Here is a 17716-nt window from a genome sequence, read left to right on the forward strand (position 1 = left end):
CACCTGAGGTCAGGAGTTGGAAACCAGCCTGGCCAACATGGTGAAACCCCATCTCTACTAAAAATACAAAAGTTAGCTGGGCATGGTGGCAGGTGCCTGTAATCCCAGCTACTGGGGAGGCTGAAGCAGAAGAATTGATTGAACCTGGGAGGCGGAGCTTGCAGTGAGCTGAGATTGCACTACTGCACTCCAGCCTGAGAGATAGGGCAAGACTCAGTCTCAAAAAAAAAAAGACAGGAGAAAGCTCTCTCAGAGAGCAGCCCCTCAGATGGCCAAACAAGACTGGGGAGTTAGGTGGCGTGAGGCTGAATTCTGGCTCTGCCTCCCACTAGCTGAGTGACCTTGGGCAAGTTATCATACTTAACTCTCTGAGACTCTACAAAGTGGGGATAATAATAGATGTGCCAGCTGTTGGGGGGAGCACAAGATTAAATGAGATAACACATATAAAACGCTTGGCACAGGAGAAAGGTGGGGAGCGCTCAGTAAATGTTAACTGTGATGACGATTAAAGTGCGGGCTGGATTGGGAAGGCCAGGGGGGGCACTGAAGGCTTCTGAGACAGGGAGTACTGCAGCCTGTGTTTTAGGGAGATAAATCCAGCGGGTGCACCAGGGACAAGGACAGGGGGGTACCCAGAGGCTGTGGGCAGATGGGAGGTTGGTGTAATGGGGGCAAGACATTGAGAGGTGCCTTGGAGCTCAGAGAGGGGGAAGCAGCTGCCCCGGGGCAGAGAGAGGCTGGGGCAGGATGGCTCTGGGCCTCTAGGCTAGGAGGTGGGCCGAGGGCAGGCAGGCTCTGGGAGAGATGTGCTGTGGGAAGTGTCTGGCTGGGGTGGGGTGGAGAGGGGGGCTTCAGGGGACAGCAGAGAGGGGAGGTCTGAGGCATGGGGAGGATCAGGACCACAGTCAGAGAGAAAACCTTCAGCCACAGGGGTTTGTGGATGCCTCAGGATAGGTGAGGCTGCTCCCAAGAAGGAGGTCCTGAGGGAGCAGGAGGTGAGCTCAGGTGCACACAGGGGACTCAGTTGGGGAGTCTCCCTTAAAAGTGGCAGCCACCCTGAGTCACTGAGTCTGAGAAGTGACTCACCTCTGGCAGAGAGGAGGCAGGACAAGTAACAAAGCTGGTGCTTCCTGGGATGTTATCTATGGGCCAGTCCCTGGTTTGCAAATCCCTTCCGTGCATGAACTTATCTAAAGCCCTATGAGGTGGAGCTAGTACTGGCACTATCCCATACTGCAGATGGAGAAATCGAGGCCCGGTGCGGTGGGGGTTATTCCAGACTCTTCGGCCAGGACACGGGCATTTGGCTAAACCTAGTGTTTGTGGCAGGGTCTGTTCTGATTGGCCGACGCCTGTCCTACTGGTTAGTCAATGTTTTGAAGGTCACCCTGGTTACACAGCCGGAGGAGGCAGAATCCCAACCAACCCCTGGGGCTGGAGCCCTGCTCTGAACCACGATCCTCTCTCCTTCTAGCGCTGCAGCGCACCTCAGGACAAATAATGTGCGTCGAAGGGCTTTGGAAACTGCAAGGCACAGTATAAATAACAGGTTCCTTCATTCCTCCTGGGCAGGAGAAGCCTGTTGAGGCCAAAGACGCTGGGCCATGAGAAGGCAGAGGAAACGTTGCTGTGGGGAACCAGCATTCTCTCTGCTTACTCAACGGGGAAAATGAGTCAGAAGGGAAGCCTCCCTGAGTGGAGCCCCATGGTCAGCTCCTGGGAGGTTCTCACGTGCCAGACGCCATCCGGCACTAACCAGGTTAGCCTGGAATTGTCCCCAGGGACCGTCCAGGCTCTCCTGCAATGGCCACCAGGGGGCGCCGCTCCCCCAGCCTTCCTCTTACTGAACCTACCCCCCCACCACCACCCCCCAACAACCTGCTCGCGAGAAACCAGGCCTTGGAAGGAGTCCAGGGGAGCAGGCACCAGAGATTTTGAAAAGTGGTAAAAACGCGGGAGATGCTGAGTGGAGGTGGGAGTTCGTCCCTGCCCCACTGGGAGGGAAAAGGGAACGGGGGACGGAAACCTACATATACCCATTTTCAATTCCCAAACCAGCCATGTGGAGGAGCGCCTGTTCCCATTTTACAGATGAGGAATTTGAGGCCCAAAGATGTTGGGTAAGATCAAGAGGCTAGGGACAGGCAGCGCTGGGTCATTTGCTTCCAAGGTCAGTTCCCAATGGGACCACAAGCAAATGCTAGCTCATTTGGCCTTGTCGCCTCGCGGGTCCCCCCCGCCCCCCGTTGATCCTATGTTCTGAGTCGTGGCCAATACCACAACCTATTCCCCCACTGTGTTCCAGCAACATTCCAGCTGCCCCTTCTCCAACCTGAACTTTCTGGAAGCCTGGGCACCTGCTTCATTGTTCTCCAGGGGCCCCCATCAGCCACCCATCCCACACCCTCCCCATCTGAGCAGAGCCGGGAGCCCCCTCTGCAGCCCTGTCCTGCTTGACATTCCTTCCCCACCCCAGGGACCCTGCGGGGTCAGGCTTTGCCCCTCGACACCCCAAGGTAGGCAGCAGCACGAATAAACAATGGGACATTTGAACCAGGAAGAGCCTGTGGTTGAAGCCAAAACAGGCACCAAGGTTTTCTCTCAGCTCCTACCAACTCCTTTTATGGCCTCTGGGCCCACTTCCTTCTTCATAAAAAGTCAGAACTGGGAAAGGCCTCGAGTCACTGGGTCCAACCTGAGCCAACACTTTCCTTTTCTATAGAAAAAACCCGTCGTGCTGCCTCCCCGACTCCAGCCAGGTTTACAGCACCAGGATCTGGGCCAGCCACCGTCCTTCACCTGAGGGAAATTCTAACCCTGGGGCGGGACCTGGGCACGTCCGCCGGGGAGGCCCAGTCCCTGCACCTGTAAAATGGGGGGGCGGGCCTAACCGTAGCTTCTTCAAAGGCCCCCCCGCCCCCAGCTTGAGGTTCTGTATCTGGCCCCGGGGACCCGCCCTAACGAACATGTATTTCGGCCCCCTCTGTCCAACCGTTTCCTTCCCTCTGCCCTGAGAGCTGTAGGCAGCTCGCGTGTGTGGGCGCACGTGCGTGCAAGTGATCATGTGTGTGCAGGAGCCCGTGGCGGCCAGACGCAACTCGGCACACGCGTCCGCGTCCGCGCCTGGCTCTGTGCGCGCCCCCGAGATGCCGGCCTCCCCTCGCCAGCCAGATGGCCGTGTGCAGCGCCGCGTGTGCTCCGCGGTTACCAGCCCGGGCCGCCCGCCCCTCGCGGCCGACAGCACGCGGTGCGCGGAATCTGGAACGTGGGAGCTTCTGGTTCCCAGTCCCGGAGACCAGCGCCCCCTCCCCGCCAGGGATTTTTTTCTGCTCCACGAGGCGCGCTTCGGGGCGGGGGCCGAGAGCAGCCCCGCCCGGGACGGCCTGCTAGGGCGGCGAGTCTGCAGGGAGCGCGCCGCCCCCACCCAGGCGCCCCGATGGGTTTTTCCATGACTGCATCCGGCCTCAGGCCGCCTTTGTTCCCGCCGTCCCCGGCCTGCCCGCGAGGCGGCCCGCCTCTCCCTGCGCGCCTGGGATTTTCCAGGGCTCAATTGGAGCACTGGCGAGCCGCCTCCCCGCCTCCAGCCTCCCCCGGCCCGGCTGCCCCCGAGTCCTGTTTCGGGGAGCCTAGCCCTCTCCAGACGCGCCGCTCTGTCCCCTGTCCCCGCCTCCAGGAACTGCGTCCTCCCAGCCCCACATGTGTGCGCAAAGTTGACGGTCACCGGGCCCGCGCGCTTCGGCATCTCGCGAAGGCGCCGCCCGCGCCCTGAGTCCCTCCCTGGGGCTGCACGTTGGAAAGGACAGAGGTCTCCTCTGCTTCGCAGTTGCAGAAGGCCTCACGTTTTCACCAAGGGGCAGGTGGTGCAGTCGGGGCCCTGGGAGGCCTGGTCCACCAAGGAGGGGGAACCCGCGCGCGCACGTGGCCCGGCGCGCCCGGGCGACCTCCGTGTGGTCACCGCGCGCGGCAGCTCCCGGGCGGAAACACCTCCCACCTCCAGTGGGCTCAACCGGGGGCGGAAAGTGACACGGCTGGGGGACGACTACGACTATGTGCTCCCCTAATCCCCTCCCCGCTGTCAGTAAGGAAGTGGAGATAAACCGAAGAGGGGCCTTGGAGAAAGGAGCAGGGCGGGGTGAGGGAGTTGTGGGGGGATTATCTGAGAGAGTGAGGTCAAGCTCAGAGCCCCAGGACCCTCTCAGAATCCCCGTGCCCGTGGGAACTGCGCGTCCACCACCGATCCTGCCCGCCCCGGGTTGAGTTCAGTTTGTGTCTCCGCGCGCTGCGACTTTGCGCGTCTAGGGGCCTCCCAGCTATTGCGTGGCTATGCTGGCGGGAAAAGTGTAAGAAACGCTGTTTATCCTGCAGCAGAAGCCAGACTCGCATGGGGTGCTTCAGGCTGGGGAAAGGTGCCTGCCTCTGTGGAGTTTTTGGAATCCCAGGTGGCACCCTTCCTACAGCCTGGCAGAAGGCAGCCATGCCTTCAGGTGGGGAACGATCTGGAGGTGCGGGTGGGAGGAGGACGAAGCAGGAGGGACACCCGAATCCGTAAAGGGTCGGAGGCCCAGAGCTGTCTTGCTGTGCCAGGTGGGAGGGAACGTCCCGTCGGCAGCTTTGAGCTCCAGCTCCCTGGCCTAACCAGTCATGAGGGAACCCGCAGGCTGCTCTGGAAGGGCCTTTCCTCCGGGTGTCCTCTTGATCAGCCTTGCCTGCTCTTTAAGGTGTCCCTGTGTCTCGGCCGCCTCCCCTCTCAACCCTCTTTGCTGTCAGAGGCAGCACACCAGTCCCCATCCACAACCATCCCAGGATGAGAAGGTCTTGGTCCTGGCTGGGCGCGGTGGCTCATGCCTGTAATCCCAGTACTTTGGGAGGCCGAGGCGGGCGGATCACGAGGTCAGGAGTTGGATACCAGTCTGGCCAACATAGTGAAACCCCGTCTTTACCAAAAATACAAAAAATTAGCCAGGTGTGGTGGTGTGCGCCTGTAATCCCAGCTACTCGGGAGGCTGAGGTAGGAGAATCGCGTGAACCCGGGAGGCAGAGGTTACAGTGAGCCGAGATTGCGCCATTGCACTCCACCCTGGGTAACAGTCCGAGACTCCGTCTCTAAATAAATAAATAAATAAATAAATAAATAAATAAATAAATAGGGCCAGGCGCCGTGGCTCACGCTTGTAATGCCAGCACTTTGGGAGGCTGAGGCGGGCAGATCACCTGAGGTTGGGAGTTCGAGACCAGCCTGACCAACATGGAGAAACCCCGTTTCTACTAAAAATACAAAATTAGCCGGGTGTGGTGGCGCATGCCTGTAATCCCAGCTACTCGGCAGGAGAATCGCTTGAACCCTGGAGGCAGAGGTTGCAGTGAGCCGAGATCGCCCCATTGCACTCCAGCCCGGGCAACAAGAGCGAAACTCCCTCTAAAAAAATAAATAATTAATTAATTAAAGGAATAAAAAAATAAATAAAGCCTTGATCCCACACCTGGATTCCCTGCTGCTCACAGGATAACTCAGATGTCCTTTGCCCTTGTAGAATTGGTGGGAGATTCCAGGAGCAGCGGCACAGCCCCTGGCTGGGGCCCAGCCCTCCCATAAGGGGAACTTTAACCGAGATACCTGCTTCCCTCCTCCATCAGTCCCCCCAACGCCATAGCGACAGAGGCCGTCAAGATGCACAACTCCTCACCTAGTATGCTGACTGATACTGACTAGACCGATCAGACAAGCAGGGCCTCCTTAGACTCACCTAAAAATATTGGGGTGAGCAGGATGCCATCCAGTTCCCAAAATGATAGCACTCTGGCATCTCTTTTCTTCTTCCTTCAACTTGCACAGGGGAGCAAGTCATGTTTAAGATCTAGCCAATTCCGGTGGTGCCAATAGTGATGGTGCCAATTCAAGTGGTGTCAGATGGTTTCTACCTGTCCTCCCTGGCCAGGGCCAGCCTTGGGGCAGCAGGAGAGAAAAAGAGCCCGTTGGCAGGTGCTTGATCCCAGGTGTGACTCCCATAAGGGGGCAAACATCAAAGGTTCTGTCACTCAGAGATGAGGTGATTGCACCACTAAATCCTATTTGCTGTTCCTTCATCCTCAGCTGTCATATCGACTGTTCACCCTTCAATCTCCATGTCCTTGCTCAGGCTGAGAATATTCTATTTTTGTTTTGAAGACAAGATTGCACTCTGTTGTCCAGGCTGGAGTGCAGTGGTGCAATCACGGCTCCCTGCAGCCTCAACTTCCTGGGCTCAAGTCATCCTCCTGCCTCAGCCTCCCTAGTAGCTGCAACTACAGGTGCGTGCCACCACACCCAGCTAACTTTTTGGATTTTTTGTAGAGATGGGTCTCGCTATGTTGCCCAGGCTGGTCTCAAACTCCTGAGCTCAAATGATCTTCCAGCCTTGGCCTCCCAAAGTGCTAGGATTACAAGTGTAATCTTAAATCTTGGCCTGAAGCATTATTCCTCTTCATCACCTCCCACCTACTCAAACATACACTTTCCAGAACTTTCCTTCTAGTCAGAATGTTTTCTCCTCCCTTTAAAGGCAGAGTTCGGGAAAGCAGAAACAAAGAGGAATGCTTTGATCTTGATGCATTCTAAAAATGGAATTAAAATTCCAATAGTGATAGCAAATGGTTAGTATTTGTTATTTGCCAGGCTGTTCACATATATTAATTCATTTAACCCACATAACCACTCTGGGAGGTGGGCACCATTATCACTTCCATTTTATAGATGAGAAAACAGGCACAAGAGGTGAAGCGACCTGTCCAAGGTCACACAGGCAGAGGCTCAGCTCGGAGTTGACCGCAGCAGCCTGGCACAGAGCCTGTGCTCCTATACTGTGCTTGTAAAATTTTGCACAGGCAGACTCAGGAAGTGGTGTTAATATACATAGCTCATCTGTAGAGTAGGAGGAAAACAATAGGTGCTGGGGTTTAGGAGACGTTTTTTCTTGGGAAGAGCCACATTCGTAACGGCGATGTCTGCTGCAGTTCCCACTTTGTGGCTGTTACAGTTGTTTTATGGGTTTTTTAAATCACAACTGTCAACTGAGAAATGTATGCCAGTCAGATCATTACCCCGATGGAAGAAAACTCCAAGTCCTTCCAGCAGTAATGTGCACCGTATAATATTTCTTCATTTCATATTTATTGACCCACTTGCTTGTGCCCAGTGCTGCAGCAGAGGCTAGGGGGAACATTCTTAGCAGGAAGAGAGCTCACTTCACCATCTTCTTGGGGAGACAACACGTACGTCCATATAACAGTGATACCCTCAGTTGCCAAAGGGAGCATTTCAATTGACCAGCAGCTAATATCTGATGAGGACCCGTGGCTGACCGACATGAAGGTGGGCTCATGAGCCCTCTGGTCTCCATGCCCTTCTGAGACGCCCCCCACTTGGGTGTGGGTGGGGCCTATGACTTGCTTCTAACTAACAGAATATGGCAAAAGTGACAGGATGGATGTGACTATGTGTGTGTATGTTATATGAAGTTGTAATGACAGTTTTGCTAGGATGCCTCCTTCCTTGTTGGCTTACGACCAAGAAACTGATGCCCTCAGTCCAACAACCTGCTCATAGCTGAATTCTGCAAACAAGTACATGAGCTTGTAAGAAGATCCTTCCCCAGTGAAGCCACAGATGAGACCCTAGCCCTGGCCTGCACCTTGATCACAGGCTTGGAGAGGACCCAGTTGAGCCATGCTCAGACTCCTGTAAGAAAATTATGAGATAGGCAGGGTGCGGTGGTTCACGCCTATAATCCCAGCACTTTGGGAGGCCAAGGCAGGCGGATCACCTGAGGTCAGGAGTTCAAGACCAGCCTGGCCAACATGGTGAAACCTCATCTCTACAAAAATACAAAAATTACCTGGGCATGATGGCAGGTACCTGTAATCCCACCTACTTGGGAGGCTGAGGTGGGAGAATCACTTGAGCCCAGGAGGGGGAGGTTGCAGTGAGCCAAGATGGCACCATTGCACTCCAGCCTGGGTGACAGAGAGACTCCATCTCAAAAAAAAGAAAAGAAAAGAAAAGAAAAACTTGGGGAGGCTGAGGCAGGTGGATCACAAGGTCAGGAGTTCGAGACGAGCCTGACAAACATGGTGAAACCCCGTCTCTACTAAAAATACAAAAATTTGCCGGGTGTGGTGGCACACGCCTATAATCCCTACTCGGGAGGCTGAGGCAGGAGGATTGCTTGAACCTGGAAGGCAGAGGTTGCAGTGAGCCAAGATCTCACCACAGCACTCCAACCTGGGTGACAGAGCAAGACTCTGTCTCCAAAAAAGGGCCAGGCGCGGTGGCTCACGCCTGTAATCCCAGCACTTTGGGAGGCCGAGGCAGGTGGATCACAAGGTCAGGAGATCGAGACCATCCTGGCTAACACAGTGAAACCCCGTCTCTACTAAAAATACAAAAAATTAGCCAGGCGTGGTGGCGGGCGCCTGTAGTCTCAGCTACTCGGGAGGCTGAGCCAGGAGAATGGCGTGAACCCGGGAGACGGAGCTTGCAGTGAGCCGAGATCGTGCCACTGCACTCCAGCCTGGGCAACAGAGTGAGACTCCATCTCAAAAAAAAAAAAAAAAGGAAGAGAAAAGAAAATTGTGGGATAATAAATACGTGTTTTTGTTAGTTTGTTTCATTTTTGTAGAGATGGGGTCTTACTATGTTGCCCAGTCTGGCTGTGAATTCCTGGGCTCAAGTGTTCCTCCTGCTTCAACCTCCTAAGTCTCTGGGACTATAGGTGTGTGCAAGTGCCCCGAGCTAAATGCGTATTGTTTTAACCCTCTACCTTTGCGGTGACGTTCTTTTTTTTTTTTTTGAGACAGAGTCTCGCTGTCGCCCAGGCTGGAGTGCAATGGCGTGATCTCGGCTCACTGAGGGATCCGCCCCCCGGGGTTCACGCCATTCTCCTGCCTCAGCCTCCCGAGTAGCTGGGACTACAGGCGCCCACCACCTCGCCCGGCTAATTTTTTATATTTTTAGTTAAGACGGGCTTTCACCGTGTTAGCCAGGATGGTCTCGATCTCCTGACCTCGTGATCTGCCCGCCTCGGCCTCCCAAAGTGCTGGGATTACAGGCGTGAGCCACCGCGCCTGGCCTGTGGTGACATTCTTATGCAGCAACAGAGAACCAATATAGAACCTATTAGGTAAAAAGTCCTCTGTGGGGCTGTTAGAGGATACCAAAAAATATAAGGAACCCAACACTTCAAGAACCTCCCAACAGTCAAGGTGAAAAAGGAACCACAGCATAGTTTTACTATTTGAAAAAAGAAAATGTTTCCAATGATTGAACCCAGCCAGCCATAGTGGCTCTCACCTGTAATCCCAACACTTTGGGAGGCCAAGGTAGGAGGATTGCTTGAGGCCAGGAGTTTGACACCAGCCTGGGCAACATAGTGAGACCTCCACGTCTACAAAAATAAAAAATAAAGAGGGAAACTGGCTCCTGATTCTAAGAGGAATTTATCATGTGGACAGTATCTATGTACAATCTGTGAACAGAGCATTGAGTCTGTAGGGGCTGGACCACCTGCAATTCAAGAGTCCTCCTCATCCTGACTCCTTTGGGTCTGACCTCCTGCCACATCACACCCTCCTGCTTGCTGCCCTCCTCCTGGACTGCCCTTCCTTCTCTGCCCATTGCCTCCTACATTTCAAAGACGGGCTGGGACCTGTCATTCCTTCTTCAAAGCCTTTAATTCCCAAGCAGAATTACCTGCTTTCTCCCTGAACTCCCAGATCACTGTTATCAAAAACATAACATTGTATTATTCATTTGTCACTGTTTTTATTGAGCATCTGCTAAATGCTGGGCCTCCTGTTAGGTGCAAGAGACACAGTCATAAATGCAGCACAGGGCTGTCCTTGGGGGCCTACAGCCTATGGCACCATGGTCATGGCCCCATCCTTTCCTCCACACAGAGCCTGTCCTCTCTTTGCATCCTTGGAGCTAGCATGACACACAGCAGCCTCGAGTCTCAGCATTTTTGAAATGAATGATTGAGGCTGTGCACACCTTTCTCTGCTAGCTCACAAGCAGTTGCTGCCTTCCTGACAGGCTTTGGGGAAAGTGCTAGCTTAAAATATGTCCCCAAGTAGCTGAATCTGTAGGATATCATGATTCTGTGGTGTCCACGTGAACTCAACATTCAACCTGTTGAGAGCAAAAGTCAGCAGAAACTGACTTCGTTTCCCTGTTATTGATATGAGGCTGTGGGGGCTCACTGTAATTAATCAGTAGGGTCAGCAGCCTTTGAAGGTTGCTCGTGGTTTCTCATAGCGGCGTCTCCGCAGTATGGATGGAGATGCGGAACAGTGATCTAGATGTGGCAGTGATCAGAAATTTATGCATCTAATTTATCTGAAAGCTGAAGGAATTTAGCAACAAGTTAAGAGGGAAGGCCACCAAGGTGTGGCCCTGTTAGCTTTGTTGCTCAGCACCTAGCCCCAGGTGTTTACAGGAGGGGCTACACAAGTCCTTTGTCACTAGCGGCAGCCTCACCTAAGAAGACCTCTGAGGGTGCTGCCTGCACCTTCAGGAGGTGGGGAGTGTCTCAGGGCCCTGGAGTGCACAGACCCGCCCTGGAGGGTAGCCATGGGGGCAGCCCACTCCATCCTCCCACCCCTACCCCGACTTCCTGGCCTTCCCAGGCAAATGTAGGCCACCTTGTGTTCAGTTTCCTGGAGAGTCTCCTTTCCCCAGCATCCGGGTCCCCAGGGGAGGGGTGAGGGCTACCCCTGTCCCCGATCTGTGGGGCCTGGCCGCCTTCCGCAGGGCTGCGCGCCATTCCCGCGTCGTGCTGCGTCTTGGATGATTTTCCTGGCTGTGGCCCAAGCACCTGGAGCTTCCATTATCTCTGCTCAGAATTTCCAAGTCTCTCCAAAGTCCTCCAAGGAGAACCCCCGCCCCACCCCGAGACGCTGATGCGGGCCTCCAAGAGTTTGTTTTTTGTTTTTTGTGTGTTTTTTTTTTTGTAGTGTGACAAGGTTCCTGGAATCCACGGGAGTTTTACTACATTCCCTGGGACTTGTTTACCGCAGATGCAGATTGCAGCGGCAGTGGGTGCGGGGGACGAGGGGGCCGGGAATGAGCCTTCTCCCCAGAGCTGGGGAACCTGTTTCTGTTTCTGTTTCCTCACTGTCTGGTCTGCCCTCCTTTCCTCTTAGGCAGAGCTGATGCCCCATTTTAATCTAAGCTGCAGGAGAAATGGTCTCAGAAATGGGCTCAAAACACTGCCCCTGGATCCCATAATCTAAAATTTAAAATATTCCGTGAAGCATGCCCCTTGTATCGTATCAGCTCTCCTCTTCCCTCCGTCCTCCTTAAACCTGCACCATTTTTGGTGTCCTCTCTTTTTTTTTTTTTTTTTTTGTTGTTGAGACAGAGTCTCACACTGTCGCCCAGGCTGGAGTGCAGTGGCGTGATTTCGGCTCACTGCAGGCTCTGCCTCCCGGGTTCAAGCAATTCTCCTGCCTCAGCCTCCTGAGTAGCTGGGATTACAGGTGCCCACCATCATGCCCAGCTAATTTTTGTATTTTTAGTAGAGACGGGGTTTCAACATGTTGGTCAGGCTAGTCTCAAACTCCTGACCTCCCAGTGCTGGGATTACAGGCATGAGTCACCGCGCCCGGCCTGTGTTCTCTCATTTTTTGTAATTTTTTCTTTTGTAGAGATGGCATCTTGCTTTGTTGCCCGGACTGGTCTGGGACCGCGGGCATCAAGCTATCCTCTCACCTTTGTCTCCCGAAGCGTAGGGATTACAGGTGTGAGCCACTGTGCCAGGCTTGGTGTCCTCTCTTCATACTCATTTTTCCGTTTGATCAATGAGATCTGGTGACTCTAATTTTGGCCTGACCTCTTGGCCAGATACCTGGGATACCTTGGCTCCCCTCTCGGACCTGACCCAAGCATCCGGAAGGACTGCCTGCTCCACTCTCTCGGCTTGTCCTCAGTGCCTTGCCTCTGCCCAGCCCCAGCTCCAGGCCCAGGATGCTGCGGCTCAGGGGCCTCTGTCTCTCCAGGCTCCAGCTCTTCCTCAACTAAACAGCTCGGTCCCAGGCAGTCCACAGCTAAAGTGTGGGACTAATAAACACTGTAGGGGCTGGGTATCCCAGCACTTTGGGAGACTGAGGCAAGCGGATCCCTTGAGGCCAGGAGTTCGAGACCAGCCTGGCCAACATGGCAAAACCACATCTCTACTAAAAATACAAAAATTAGCCTGGCATGGTGGTGGGCGCTTGTAGTCCCAGCTACTTGGGAGGCTGAAGCGGGGAATCACTTAGACCCGGGAGACAGAAGTTGCAGTGAGCAGAGATCTCACGACTGGGCAACAGAGTGAGACTCTGTCTCCAAAAAAAAAAAAAAGTGGTCCGAAAGCTGGGCCCAGGGGCAGGCATGATGACTCACGTCTGTAATCCCAGCACTTTGGAAGGCCAAGCTGAGAGGATTACTCGAGCTCAGGAGTTCGAGACCAGCCTGGCCAACATAGTGAGACCTCGTCCCTATTAAAATTCAAACAAAATTTAGCCAGGCGTGCTGGAATGCGCCTGTAGTCCCAGATACCACCGAGGGGGCCAAGACAGAAGTATCACTTGAGCTGGAGATGTTGGGGTGGCAGTGAGCCCTGATTGTGCTACTGCACTTCAGGCTGGGCAACAGAGTGAGACCCTGTCTCAAAAAAGAAAGAAAGAGAGGCCCGGCACGGGGGCTCAGCCCGTAATCCCAGCACTTTGGCAGGCCAAGGTGGGTGGATCACTTGAGGTCGGAAGTTTGAGAGCAGCGTGGCCAATATGGTGAAGCCCTGTCTCTGCTAAAATACAAAAAATTAGCTGGACAAGGAGGTGCACACCTGTTGTCCCAGCTGCCTGAGAGGCTGAGGCATGAGAGTCACTTGAACCTCAGAGGCAGAGATTGCAGTGAGCCAGGATTGCCGCACCGCACTCCATCCTGGGCAACAGAGTAAGACTGTTTCAAAAGAAGAAAAACTCCTGGCTCAAGCGATCCTCCCACCTCAGTCTCCCAAAGTACTGGGATTACAGGCATGAGCCAACACACCACACCCCTGCCTGCCCCGCCAAGCCTTGGTTTCTTAATATTTTATTAGATATCTGTTCAATTTTTTTTTTTTTTTTTTTTGAGACAGAATTATGCTCTGTCACCAGACCGGAGTGCAGTGGCGCAGTCTTGGCTCACTGCAACCTCTGCCTCCTGGGTTCAAGCAATTCTCCTGCCTCAGCCTCATGAGTAGCTGGGGCTACAGGTGCGTACCACCACACCCAGCTAATTTTTGTATTTTTAATAGAGATAGGGTTTCACTATGTTGGCCAAGATGGTTTCAATCTCTTGACCTCATGATCCACCCACCTCGGCCTCCCAAAGTGCTGGGATTATAGGCATGAGCCACCGTACCCGGCCATTTGTTCAAAAAAAATTTTTTTTTTTTTGAGACGGAGTCTCGCTGTGTCGCCCAGGCTGAAGTGCAGTGTCGCGATCTTGGCTCACTGCAACCTCCTCCTCCTGGGTTCAAGCGATTCTCCTGCCTCAGCCTCCCAAGTAGCTGGGATTACAGGCGCCCGCCACCATGCCCAGCTAATTTTTGTATTTTTAGTAAAGACGGGTTTTCACCATGTTGGCCAGGCTGGTCTCAAACTCCTGACCTCAGGTGATCCACCTGCCTCGGCCTCCCAAAGTGCTGGGATTGATTACAAGCGTGAGCCACTGCACCCAGCCATTTGTTCAAATTTTTAACAAATATTTATATCTTATTTTGTGTAAGCTGGTGGGCCTATTTTAACACACACTTTATGAGTTGATATTTAAGATGCATGTTTACTGTTATAAGAAAAAACGTAATTCTTCAACAATTACAGTAAAATTAATGCTTTCTTGCCACTGTAATAAAGGCATGTTTGAATTAGGAAAAAAAATGTGGTTTGAGTAAATCTTAAAGAAACACTGTTTTGGCCGAGTGTGGTGGCTCACACCTGTAATCCGAGCACTTTGGGAGGTCGAGGCAGGTGGATCATCTGAGGTCAGGAGTTCGAGACCAGTATTGTCAACATGGTGAAACCCTATTTATACTAAAAACACAAAAATTAAGCCGGGCATGGTGGCAGGCACCTGTAATCCCAGCTACTCAGGAGGCTGAGGCAGGAGAATCCCTTGAACCCGGAAGGCGGAGGTTGTAGTGAGCCAAGATTTCTCAATGCACTCCAGGTTGGGCAACAGAGCGAGACTCTGTCTCAAAAAAAAAAAATAAACAAAAAAATTTTAAATTTCTTTTTTTTTTTCTTTTTTGAGATGGAGTCTCACACTGTTGCCCGGGCTGGAGTGCAATGGGGTGATCTCGGCTCACTGCAACCTCTGGCTCCCGGGTTCAAGCGATTCTCCTGCCTCAGCCTCCTGAGTCGCTGGGATTACAGGTGCCCGCCACCATGCCTGGCTAATTTTTTGTATTTTTACTAGAGACAGGGTTTCACTACGTTGGCCAGGCTGGTCTCAAACTCCTGACCTCCACCTCGGCCTCCTAAAGTGCTAGGATTACAGGTGTGAGACACTGCGCCCGACAAAAAATTTTTATTTCCAATTGAGTAATTAGCAGTTCAGTGAGTCCTTAATTCAAGACAAGAGATAAACTGTTCTGCCAAGAAAGAAGGAAAAAACGCTCTGCCTAGCTCTTTTTAAAACTTCAGATGATTGATCAAATGTCTCAGCCAGCGATAATTGAGGAATCTACAAAACCTGGAGAGACGAGCCTAATGGAGATGGTGCATGAGCGAGCATCTCTTTGTGAGCTCTCTTTGTCCTCATGAGAAGCCACCGATGGCCCGGCCCGGACACCCACCAAGAGAACGTGACTTAGTGGCTGCCCAGGACTCACCCCAAGCTCCATTAGGAAACACTTGTTTTTCGAAACAAGCACTGGAGATGAGGACTTCAACTCCTTTGGTTTCTGAGTGACTTCCTCTCTGGCTGGCTTGTCGCTCTGCCTCCTGGCATCTCTGTCAGGCATTTTGAGTTTCCTGTAGCCTCTATCAGAAGGACAATTAGGGCTGGTGTCTACCTGGGCTCTGTGGGTCTGGGTTATTCTCTGGAAAGCTGCTCCTGGGAGACCCTTGAAATGGAGTTTTGTATGCACTTTAGATGGTGGAAGAGGACCCACAAAGGCTGTCTCCTGTCTCCGTCCCAGAAACAGTCGAACGGGGGTCACAGTGCTGAGTGTTAGAATCATAACCATTGGTAGCTGGGCATGGTGGCATGGCGCCTGTAATCCCCGCACTTTGGGAGGCCAAGGCGGGCAGATCACGAGGTCAGGAGTTTGAGACCACCAGCCTGACCAACATGGTGAAACCCTGCCTCTACTAAAAATACAAAAATTAGCCGGGCATGGTGGTGTGCACCTGTAATGCCCGCTACTCAGGAGGCTGAGGCAGGAGAACTGCTTGAACCCGGGAGGCAGAGGTTGCAGTGAGCAGAGATCACACCACTGCACTCTAGCCTGGGTGATAGAGTGAGACTGTGTCTCAAAAAAAAAAAAAAAAAAAAAAGAATCATAAGCATTGGTGTGCAAGAAAGGGGAGCTTCTGAAGTACTCATCTCATGTCCAGAACTCAGAAAAGGATTCGCTCTCAATAGTTGAATGTCCAAATGTAAGGACCCCTGAGCATCCCACCAGTCCTTGTTCCACAATAGGAGGTTAAGGGGGACCCCACCAGCAGCACCTGGGTCCCCATTGAAGCAAGCAGTCCGTTCCCCATTGGCAGACGCAGTCGCCTAGAAACCATCCTTTGCAGGGGTACACTATGGGCAAAGCCACACTAGTGGGGATATGGGAATATACAAAATGGCTATTTACAGCCAGAGATATAAACAAGGCTCAAGGAACTATCAGGTTGGAACCAGATAGCTGAGCAATCTCTTTCACCTGAGCACATATACAGGAGGATGATACTATTGCAGTCTGTTTAGGGAGTGGCAGGAGTAGAAATGAATCATTATGAAGATCAAGTAACTCAGAGATGACCTCTGCCATGTTAAGGGAGCTAAAGATATTTAGCCCGCTGCTATAGTTGGACTTTATTTTTATTTTATTTTTGAGACGGAGTTTCATTCTTGTTGCCCAGGCTGGAGTGCAATAGCGCGATCTCCGCTCACTGCAACTTCCACCTCCTCAGTTCAAGTGATTCTCCTGTCTCAGTCTCCCGAATAGCTGGGAATACAGGCGCCTACCACCACACCCAGCTAATTTTTTTTGTATTTTTAGTAGAGACAGGGCTTCCCCATGTTGGCCAGGCTGGTCTCGAACTCCTGACCTCAGGTGATCCACCCTCCTCGGCCTCCCAAAGTGCTGGGATTACAGGCGTGAGCCACTGTGCCCGGCCTTTTATTTTTATTTTATTTTACTATTATTAGTTTTTGCGACAGGGTCTCTCTTTGTCACCCAGGCTGGAGTGCAGTGGCATGACAGTGGCTCAGTGCAACCGTGACCTCCTGGGCTCAAGCAATCCTCCCACCTCAGCCTCCTGAGTAGCTGGGACCACAGAAACATGCCACCACACCCGATTAATTTTTTGTATTTTTTGTACAGACAGTATCGCCACGTTGCCCAGGCTGGTCTCGAACTCCTGAGCTCAAGCTATCCTCCCACCTCAGCCTCCCAAAGTGCTGAGATTCCATGTGTGAGCCACTGCACCAGGCCTAGTTGGATTTTAAAAGGAAGAGTTAAAAACCTAAAGTGAAAATTAGCTAGGCATGGTGGTGTGTACCTGTAATCCTAGCTGTTTGGGAGGCTGAGGCAGGAGAATCCCTTGAGCCCAAGAGGTTGAGGCTGCAGTGAGCCGTGATCGCGCCACTGCACTCCAGCCTGGGCAACAGAGTGAGACCCCGTCTCAAAAACAAACAACAACGACATCCACAACAACAAAACAAAACCTAAAGTGGAAGCGGATTTGGTTTCTAAAAGCCACAGGCTGGTAAAGAAAAGAGGCTTATTCTGGGAAGAAAGGTCAGAGTCTTTGGATTTCTTCCTCCCTCCCACCACATTCCAGGAGAGAGTTTTCAGTTCATTGGCAGGTATATTTCACAACACCCTTGGGGGCAGGAAAAAACAGCCATTTATTTTTGGAGTTCAGGACGGAATAATTCTGGAATGGATTTATTCACATAATCAGGGCTAGACTTGCCTAATTCATGTAGACTAAAGGGTAGTAACGCGAAAGACTTCATTCCTCCCATGGGAAAATCTCTGAGCATTCCAGGGCATTCTGTGGGAAGAGCAGAAATTCCAGGGCATTCTGTGGGAAGAGCAGAAAGCTCCAGACCCATACAGGGTAAAGCTCTTCTCAGGCTGGCGACAGTGAAACTGTGGGCAGAGCACAGTCTGGAGTCACGGGCTTCACAGAGAGGGGATCTGGGGAGGGGTCCCATGCATGGCTCAGAAGGTCCTGGGTGGATTCGTCGTCCAGGGTCAAGATGGAAGAAAGGTCCCAGCTGCATAAACAGTCAAGAAAAGATTGGGAGCAGTACAGATTGACTGGAAAATATATAAGAAAAATCTATTTTTTTTTTTAAATAAGTTTTCACTTTGTCACCCAGGCTGGAGTGCAGTGATGTGATCTCAGCTCACTGCAGCCTCGACCTCCCAAGTTCAAAGTGATCCTACTACCTCAGCTTCCTAAGTAGCTGGGACTACAGGTGTGCACCACC

At 52.5% G+C, this 17716-nt stretch overlaps 1 long non-coding RNA gene across 1 annotated transcript; it reads left to right on the forward strand.

Moving 5' to 3' along the window:
* Positions 1 to 1784: 1784 nt before the first annotated feature.
* On the forward strand, positions 1785 to 2613 carry LOC134737381 (uncharacterized). Its single transcript, XR_010122260.1, has 3 exons — positions 1785 to 1947; positions 2062 to 2123; positions 2309 to 2613. It is a non-coding gene; the product is annotated as an uncharacterized lncRNA (long non-coding RNA).
* Positions 2614 to 17716: the final 15103 nt, after the last annotated feature.

Source organism: Symphalangus syndactylus, chromosome 8 (assembly GCF_028878055.3).
Source record: "Symphalangus syndactylus isolate Jambi chromosome 8, NHGRI_mSymSyn1-v2.1_pri, whole genome shotgun sequence".
Taxonomy (NCBI): domain Eukaryota; kingdom Metazoa; phylum Chordata; class Mammalia; order Primates; family Hylobatidae; genus Symphalangus; species Symphalangus syndactylus.